The sequence below is a fragment of the Nicotiana sylvestris genome, chromosome 3 (genome assembly GCF_000393655.2).
Source record: "Nicotiana sylvestris chromosome 3, ASM39365v2, whole genome shotgun sequence".
Lineage (NCBI taxonomy): Eukaryota > Viridiplantae > Streptophyta > Magnoliopsida > Solanales > Solanaceae > Nicotiana > Nicotiana sylvestris.
Window position 1 is genome coordinate 19,871,550 of NC_091059.1, and position 9,169 is coordinate 19,880,718.

Genomic DNA, 9,169 nt, shown 5'->3' on the forward strand with positions numbered 1-9,169 from the left:
CAACAGGCGCCTCCGGTACCTGTCCCCCAACTGGAACTACTGTCAACTGATGCTCTGACAGGTGTCCCAGCCGTAGCATGTGCTTCTCCTAGGCCTCTACCTCTACCTCTACCCCGGCCCCTAGCAACACCGGCTCCAAGGGTAGCATCATCGGTAATTGTAGCTCGTGTCCTCACCATTTATGAGAGAATAGAATGGCAAAGGTTCAAACTCCAAGATCAATTAACTCGCACGATAGGAATGAAGGAAATGAAATCGTCGTAATAGTTTCGTAGCCTCTCATAGATAAGTACAGACGTCTCCGTACCGATCCGCAAGACTCTACTAAACTCGCTTATGACTCGTAGCACCTATGAACCTAGAGCTTTGATACCAACTTGTCACGACCCTAATTTCCCTCCGTAAGATGTCGTGATAGCATGTAGTCTTTAAGACTAGGTAAGCCTAACACTTGCTGAGATCATAGAAAAATTTAACCATCAACTAATAAATATGAAATAGAAATCTTATACTTATTTTAGAATTCCTAAAATCGGTAGTACAAGTCATAAGGTCTACTAAGTTTGCTAGAAAATCCCTAAATACAATTGTTCAGGATAGAATTAAACAATACAAATAAACTATCAGAATGTGACTTCGAGGCTTGAGAATGCGAGGACAGGTATACCTTGAGTCTCCACAACAATACTTGATTAGCCAGCTAATAATCAACAACAGTGGCACATGGATCTGTACAAAAATATGTAGAAGCGTAGTATGAGTACACTATAGCGGCACCCAGTAAGCATCAAGACTAACCTCGGTAGAGTAGTAACGAGGGATAGTCAAGACACCTACCAGACTAATCAACATGAACAGTGTGAAGGTGAACTAACAGAGAAACAATATTAATATACAACTAAGCAAGATAAGGAATACAAACAATACTCGCAACGATACACCAATAATAACAATATTTAACAAGAAGCAGTTAGGTAATAATGATGTAGTGTAAGTTGGACACAGTCGAAGTCCAATGAAACAAAAATAAAGGAAAACCAGCAACAACTCAATAAGAACAACCGCTTTCGCACCAGATTTATTCAAGCATTTCCACGAGGTACCGAACTTCATAATCACATTTAACGGGTCCAATTTCTTGAACCCTACTCACTTGGCATCTTATGCCCATATTTCAATTCATAACCGCACGGACGACTCACATGCCAAGAGAACAACTCTCACACAAAAGGCAAGTAGACAAGAGTACATGTAATGGTCAATAATGCCAGGATTCATCTTCTTAAACCGATATAGGTGATTCATCTACGCGTATGCTTGTGCAAGTGTTCTACCACAATTTAAGTCAACAAATAAGAGTAGAGACAATGAATGTGACATAAGAAATGATCACCACAAAATGTATAGTGTAAATAAGATAGCAATGAAGTGGATGCAACGACAAACACAACAAGATTGGCTACATAGAACTAATCAAATATTACAACACGGAGAAAGACAATTAAAAGTATGTTGAGGAAAACAACAATCAAAGAAAAGTACAAAAGAATGGTAAAATGACAACAAGAGCCCTACCAAGGTACTAATTCGTAGTCTCAAATCATAAAAAGAATCATAAATTTTCCTTAAATCACCGCGGGAGCCATTATATTTAGTTTTTAATAATTATTCTTCCCGAAATTGCATCCCGCGTTATTGCCCACCTTGTCACACCGCATGTATTCTTATAGTTCCCCGACAAGCCACGCATTTCAAGCCCACCTTATCTCACCTCATGCGTTTCAACACCCAGACCATATACTACCGCATGCATATCAACAATAACAATATCACGACAGAAATCACGTGAAACACAATAACAACCGCACGACAAAAACCTTGTGCAAACATAATAACAACCGCACGGCAGAAACCTCGTTCAAACAACATAACAATTATCTCAACAACAACAACACATGTGCCAAAACATAACAACTCAAATAATGACTTTTACAATATGTACCCACATGCCACAATATTTCCTCAAAACAGTTTCAATATCACAACCACACATAGCCCTCGGCTCAACAACATTATATACAACAACAACAACCACAATAACACGAGAATACAACATGTAAATCAACTCAGGAACTTCAGAACACAAAGAGATGGAAGAACGAGCTCACAAAGAAGGGCACAACATGGTGTCACACCTCCTTTTTGCGCGCCCGCCCCGAAGGATAAAAGCGCGAGGGAGTTTTTCCAATTTAAGTGACAATATTCGAAATGAGATTATTTATTTAATTCAGAGTCGCCACTTGGGAAAGGTTTGGCTTTTGGTTTCCCAAGTCACCAGTTTATCTTGAATCCCAAATCGAGGAAATTTTCGACTTTCCAAATGAAGTCTACGAACCAGAAATTCTAAGTAAGGAATTTTGTTGACCCGAGGGAAGGTGTTAGGCACCCACGGATCCCGTGGTTCTAGCACGGTCGCTTAAATTGTTATAATGGCTAAATATTTGATTTTAATACATGTTATAACTTGTGTGCTTTTATTAAGTTTAAACCGCTTTTATTATTATTTTTTAATAGAATTGCAACGTCGTGAAAATGCATCTCGAACCACGTCGCAATCAATGCACCCGTGGTTGTTAATACATTCTGACTCCATTGAGATTTGGATTTGGGTCACATAAATGCGCACCCGAATTTAAGAATGTAATTTAATTAAAATCGCGCCTAAAGAGTCTAACGCGTTATTATCTTTGAGGAAGGCTGCGAAATTCGCTGAACAGCCCATCCCAAATTCTGAGTATTTTTAGTATATACATTTATGAGGGCCCCGCAGTTTGTGCATTTTATTGGGCGAGGCTCGACTCATTTTATTTTTAAAAGGGCAAGCCTAAAAGCAACTATGATTTTTATTTTTTGTTTTGTCTCTATCAAAAAAAATAATCCTAATTTATTCACTAAGATTATCTAGAGCCATTATAATCGGGTTACATGAGATGCACCCCCGAAATTTAGAAATTAAGCATCACAACTACGTCACGGGAACCGTACCCGTAATCACAATGATTTATTAATTGCACCTAATCAACGAAACTTGATTAATAACATCTACCAATTCAAACAAATCTAGCTTTCATTTAGTGACTTGAGAAAATAATTCTAATCAAACACACATAAATCAAAACAGAAACAAAAGAAACAATAGTAAAACATTTAGACAGATCTAAATCAAAACTGAAACATTCATCTAATGCAAACAAGAAATTAGAGGAAATGAACCTTTGATATGAATATTCTATCAATAGGACTGAGAAGACAACCTTCTTCATGAAATGGATACAGCTCAACAATCGTTACTCCAAAACGAAATAAAGCCAAGCAAAACCATACGGACTAGAAGGAGACTCAAACGGAAACCTGGACTAGCGACTTTGACCGGCGACGAAAATCCAAACGCATCAGTTCCAATTTCTTTTAGCCGATTTCAGCAGATCTTTTGGCTCATTTTTGGTGGTGTTAGGGGTGGATTTTATGGCTGTTTGCAACAGGTTTTTGCTGCTATTTTAGAGGTCGTTTTGACTGAAGAAACGGAGCTATTTTCAAGCTTGTTTTGATGTGTTTTGAACTGATTTTGATGGCTGAAATACTGGAGCTTCAAGGCTGGTTTTGATGGTGAAAAGTTCGTTGTTTTCTGGTTTGAGAAGAAAGAAAGAAGGAGATACGTTAGGGAGGGGGTGTTCTTCCCGTGTATATCCGCAGTATATTGAGTGTATATCGAAGGTATACCCTGTCAGCGTTTTTGGGAGGGGGGTGTTCTTTTGCCAGAAAAATGGGTAGTGGTTGGGTGTTTTGAAGAATATGAAGATAGGAGAGGGGTCTGGTGTCCAAGGTCTTCCGCCCGTGTGTGTTTTTGTTTGGGTTTTAATGGAGAATATTGAAAACCATGTGTGGGTTGTGTGTTGTGTGCATGTTCTAGCATGTGTGAGTTGTGTGTTGTGTTCATGTGCTAGCATGTGTGAGTTGTGTGTTGTGTTCATGTGCTAGCATGTGTGAGTTATGTGTTGTGTTCATGTGCTAGCATGTGTGAGTTATGTGTTGTCATGTGCGTCTCGGCTAAAAATATTTTGGGCTAGGTCCGAAAATTAGGCCAAAAATAAGTCGTTTGAACCCAAATATTATTCTTTCCTCGCAACAGAGAATAAAAACACGACCTTATTTAATTAATCATACGTAAGCAGAATAATTATTAAAACAAACTGTCAATTAAAACAAAAATTTATATATATATATATATATATATATTTTGTATTTTTAAATTTATATAAACATAAAAATTAAGTACTATTTTTGTATTTTTCAAAATTTATGAGAAATAAATAAACTAAAATTTATATATCTTTTTTTGTAATTTTCATTTTTGTGACGAAAATAAAGTAAAAAGAGTCAAAATAAGCTGAAATAGCTACATTAAGGCTAAATTAAATATTTACGTGCTAAAAATGTGAAAGATTTGGGGAGGGACAAAAATCACATGTCAACAGCTGCCCCTCTTTGACTGGAAATGTGAAGAGTTTTCAGATAAAGAATGACTAGACAGGTTTTTGACCTGACCCTTATTTAAGGAGACCAAAAGAAAGAAGAAAAGAGAATGTGACCGAGCTCTGGTATCTGAGCTGCCTACATATCCTTGGCTATAAAGGAATCAGGCCATGTGTAGTTCAGAAGTGAATGGGGCGATTGAGTGCCGAGGTTGAGAGTCGCGCGAGGTTCCGTCGAAGTTCCGGTCTAATGTCCTATTTATTACATAAAAATCAAAATTAAAAAGACTAACTAAGCCTATCAGCTACGAGTTACAAGATTCCTATCTATAATTCTTTTGCAACTTGATCTTGGGTCTTAGCTGATTCTGCTTGTAGACTTCGATCCGAATCTTGATGCTTGCAAGTTGTAGGCGCTTGTTTATTTTTGCAGTATTGAATAAAACGGGATTGGCGAAGCTCGGGAATTTGATCCAATTTTGAGCGACCTGCCATTTGTTTGTTCCAATATGTGGGAACATCTTCCTTTTTTATTTTGCTCGTTTTTCTTCTTTTTCTTCTTTTATTTATTCTGGGTTGAGACTCATCTCGTGGGTCGTCTCGATCCATGCGCCTCGAGGTTAGACCTGCGGGAAAAAAAAAACGAACGAAATTTTCTGCCCCAGTTTCACTAGGAAAATTTCGGGAGTTAATTGCCGGGAAGTTTATAGAATTGATGAAGGGATTGGAAAATTTCAGTCTACAAAATGCCAACTCCGGGATTGGATCACTAATATTGCCACAAGGTAAGAATGCTCAGTTTAGGGTTGGAGCCGTAATGCTGGCTAAATGGAAAAAGTTCAGTTCAGGGTTGGAGCCCTAATGCTGACTGAATGGAAAAAGTTTAGTTCAGGGTTGGAGCCCTGATGCTGACTGAATGGAAAAAGTTCAGTTCAGGGTGGGAACCCCAATGCTGACTAACAGACAATGCTCAGTTCAGGGTTGAAAACCCTAAAGCTGGCTAAATGGAAAGAAGTTCAGTTTAGGGTTGGAGCCCTAATGCTGACTAACTGGAAAAAGTTCAGTTTAGGGTTGGAGCCCTAATGCTGACTAAATGGAAAGAGTTCAGTTCAGGGTTGAAGCCCTGATGCTGACTGAATGGAAAGAGTTCAGTTCAGAGTTGGAGCCATGATGCTGACTGAAGGGAAAAGTTCAGTTCAGGGTTGAAAACCCTAATGCTGACTGAAGGAAAGAGTTCAGTTTAGGGTTTAAAACCCTAATGCTGACTAAAGGAAAGAAAAGTTCAGTTTAGGGTTTAAAACCCTAATGCTGACTAAAGGGAAAAAGTTTAGTTTAGGGTTTAAAACCCTAATGCTGACTGAAGGAAAGAGTTCAGTTTAGGGTTTAAAACCCTAATGCTGACTAAATGGGAAAAGTTCAGTGTAGGGTTTAAAACCCTAACGCTGACTAAAGGGAAAGTTTAGTTTAGGGTTTAAAACCCTAATGCTGACTGAAGGAAAGAGTTCAGTTTAGGGTTTAAAACCCTAATGCTGACTAAATGGGAAAAGTTCAGTTTAGGGTTTAAAACCCTAATGCTGACTGAAGGAAAGAGTTCAGTTTAGGGTTTAAAACCCTAATGCTGACTAAATAGGAAAAGTTCAGTTTAGGGTTTAAAACCCTAATGTTGACTAAAGGGAAAAAGTTCAGTTTAGGGTTTAAAACCCTAATGTTGACTGAAGGAAAGAGTTCAGTTTAGGGTTTAAAATCCTAATGCTGACTAAATGGGAAAAGTTCAGTTTAGGGTTTAAAACCCTAATGCTGACTAAAGGGAAAAAGTTCAGTTTAGGGTTTAAAACCCTAATGTTGACTGAAGGAAAGAGTTCAGTTTAGGGTTTAAAACCCTAATGCTAACTAAATGGGAAAAGTTCAGTGTAGGGTTTAAAACCCTAATGCTGACTAAAGGGAAAAAGTTCAGTTTAGGGTTTAAAACCCTAATACTGACTGAAGGAAAGAGTTCAGTTTAGGGTTTAAAACCCTAATGCTGACTAAATGGGAAAAGTTCAGTTTAGGGTTTAAAACCCTAATGCTGACTAAAGGGAAAGCTCAGTTTAGGGTTTAAAACCCTAATGTTGACTGAAGGAAAGAGTTCAGTTTAGGGTTTAACACCCTAATGCTGACTAAATGGGAAAAGTTCAGTGTAGGGTTTAAAACCCTAACGCTGACTAAAGGGAAAGTTCAGTTTAGGGTTTAAAACCCTAATGCTGACTGAAGGAAAGAGTTCAGTTTAGGGTTTAAAACCCTAATGCTGACTGAAGGAAAGAGTTCAGTTTAGGGTTTAAAACCCTAATGCTGACTAAATGGAAAAAGTTCAGTTTAGGTTTTAAAACCCTAATGCTGACTAAAGGGAAAAAGTTCAGTTTAGGGTTTAAAACCCTAATGCTGACTGAAGGAAAGAGTTCAGTTTAGGGTTTAAAACCCTAATGCTGACTAAATGGGAAAAGTTCAGTTTAGGGTTTAAAACTCTAATGCTGACTAAAGGGAAAAAGTTCAGTTTAGGGTTGGAGCCCTAATGCTGACTAGCTGGGGAAAAGTTTAGTTTAGGGTTGGAGCCGTAATGCTGACTAACAGACATTGCTCAGTTCCGGGTTGGAGCCCTAATGCTGGCTAAATGGAAAAGTTCAACTTAGGGATCGGAGTCCTAAATTGGGAGGATTGCCAGGTTATGCTGGAAAGGGTCTACGTGTTATGCAGGGAAGATTCATCGGGTTAGGCCGGAAAAGGAAAAGAGTTATCGGGTTATGCCGGGGAAGTCATCGGGTTATGCCGGGAAAGGGAAAGAGGTCCCTGGGTTATGCAAGGGAGGTCCACGGGTTATGCCGGGAAAGGGAAAGAGTCCTCGGGTTATGCCGGGGAAATCATCGGGTTATGCCGGAAAAGGAAAAAAGTCCTCGGGTTATGCCGGGGATTTGGATAGAAAAAGCTCCTTGGGTTATGCCAGGGAGATCCATGGTTTATATCGGGATAGTTGAGGAATGAGGTCCTATGCTACCATGATTTGTTTTTCTTTTGGGCTTTTCATTTTTATTTCTTGTCTTCTTTCTTTTCTTTGGTTTTCCTTTATATATATATATATATATATATATATATATATATATATATATATATATATATATATATATATATATATATACATTTTTTTTATTTATCAAAAATGCATGAAAGAATTCCGGGGAAACTTACTTTTGGTCGTTTTCCCGCTGCAAAGCTGTTTCAACGCTGGCGCGCTTCATTTCTTTCGGGCTATACCTGCCTCTTGCATGGTTGCTTTGGATTGCTCCTGTTTTCGGTTGTTCTCCCATCGCACAGCTGGTTCAATGTTCGCGCATTTCACGTCTTTCGGGCTGTACCTGCCTCTTGCATGGTTGCTTTGGATTGCACCTGTCTAAACAAAGACAAATTATCAGTTTGAAAACGGTGGTTGATTCGGTGGCCTTGATCGTTCCAATTGCTTGGTCTTGGGCTAATTCCTGTTTGAGAACTTCGCCATTGATTGGATTCACACGCGACTTGTTTTAGACTAATCAGACTCGCATTTCCGGATTTGTGTAAGGCTTTGGTTCTTCCATCTCATTTTGCTCGGGGAATCTTTACGAGGCCAACTCAGTGGGATTTTTTTTTTTTTTAATATTGGGGAGACTATGTGGGGGATTGTACAAGGGGAGGCTCTGTGGGGATTTGTACAGAATGGACTTGCTGGGGATTTGTTGGGGCAAGCTTGCTGGGGAATTTTTAACAAAGCGAACTTGCTGGAGATTTGTTGGGGCAAGCTCGCTGGGGAATTTTTACAAGGGGAGGCTTTGTGGGAATTGTTTTTTTTTTTTTTTTGTGTTTCGTGTGTCCGGGATTTTTGATCCTCAAACCTAAACTGCAGTGGCTAATCGCGTGGGACTTAACCTCTCCAACTTTATCCTTACCTTTGTAGGACTTTCTTTGGGGAATCGCGTTGATTTTTTTAAACTTCTTGGAGGCGATTAACCATGTGAAACTCAAACCTTTCAACTTCAATTGCCTTTATAGGCTGCCATGACCAGTCGAGGTCGTCTTGATGCCCCCTGCTGAGGCTGGGTGCCCTTTGCACATTAGCGTGTATCCAACGAAAGCCCTGTAAATCAGTCTTGCCATCCTTTCTTTGTCTTGGTTTTGGAACAGTGTTAGACCAAAAGGGATTCAAAGAGAAACAAATAATTGAATGGAGAATGAGTTTAAAACTAGAAGTGTCCCTTTCGGGGAAAGGAGAGAAGGACTTATCCGGAGTACATGCGGACTTCAATGAACATGACATGCCTTTTGGACTGGATGCCTGATCTGTGTAAACCGTCTGACTCCCAAAAATTTATCACAACTTTGCCTTGAATACCGAGGAACCTTGCTAGGACTCTGTTGATGCCGATGGCTATGAGGATCTTATTTTCGATCATGGGCGCTCTTTGTGGGTTTTCATGAGCTGGCATTTTGCATTTTATTTCTTGCCATCTCCTTATAGTGCTCGTGTGGGTTTGCATTAACAAGACTTCTCATTTTTATTTTTTCTGCTTAGCGTCGCCTTACGGTGCCCGTGTGGGTTTTCACCAGCAAGACTCTCTCATTTTATTTCCTCT

At 39.2% G+C, this 9,169-nt stretch overlaps 1 long non-coding RNA gene across 1 annotated transcript; it reads right to left on the reverse strand.

The window, feature by feature from the left end:
- Positions 1–467: 467 nt before the first annotated feature.
- Positions 468–8,349, reverse strand: LOC138886847 (uncharacterized). Its single transcript, XR_011405770.1, has 2 exons — positions 7,752–8,349; positions 468–729 (listed from the first exon to the last, which is right to left on the reverse strand). It is a non-coding gene; the product is annotated as an uncharacterized lncRNA (long non-coding RNA).
- Between the last annotated feature and the right edge of the window lie 820 nt (positions 8,350–9,169).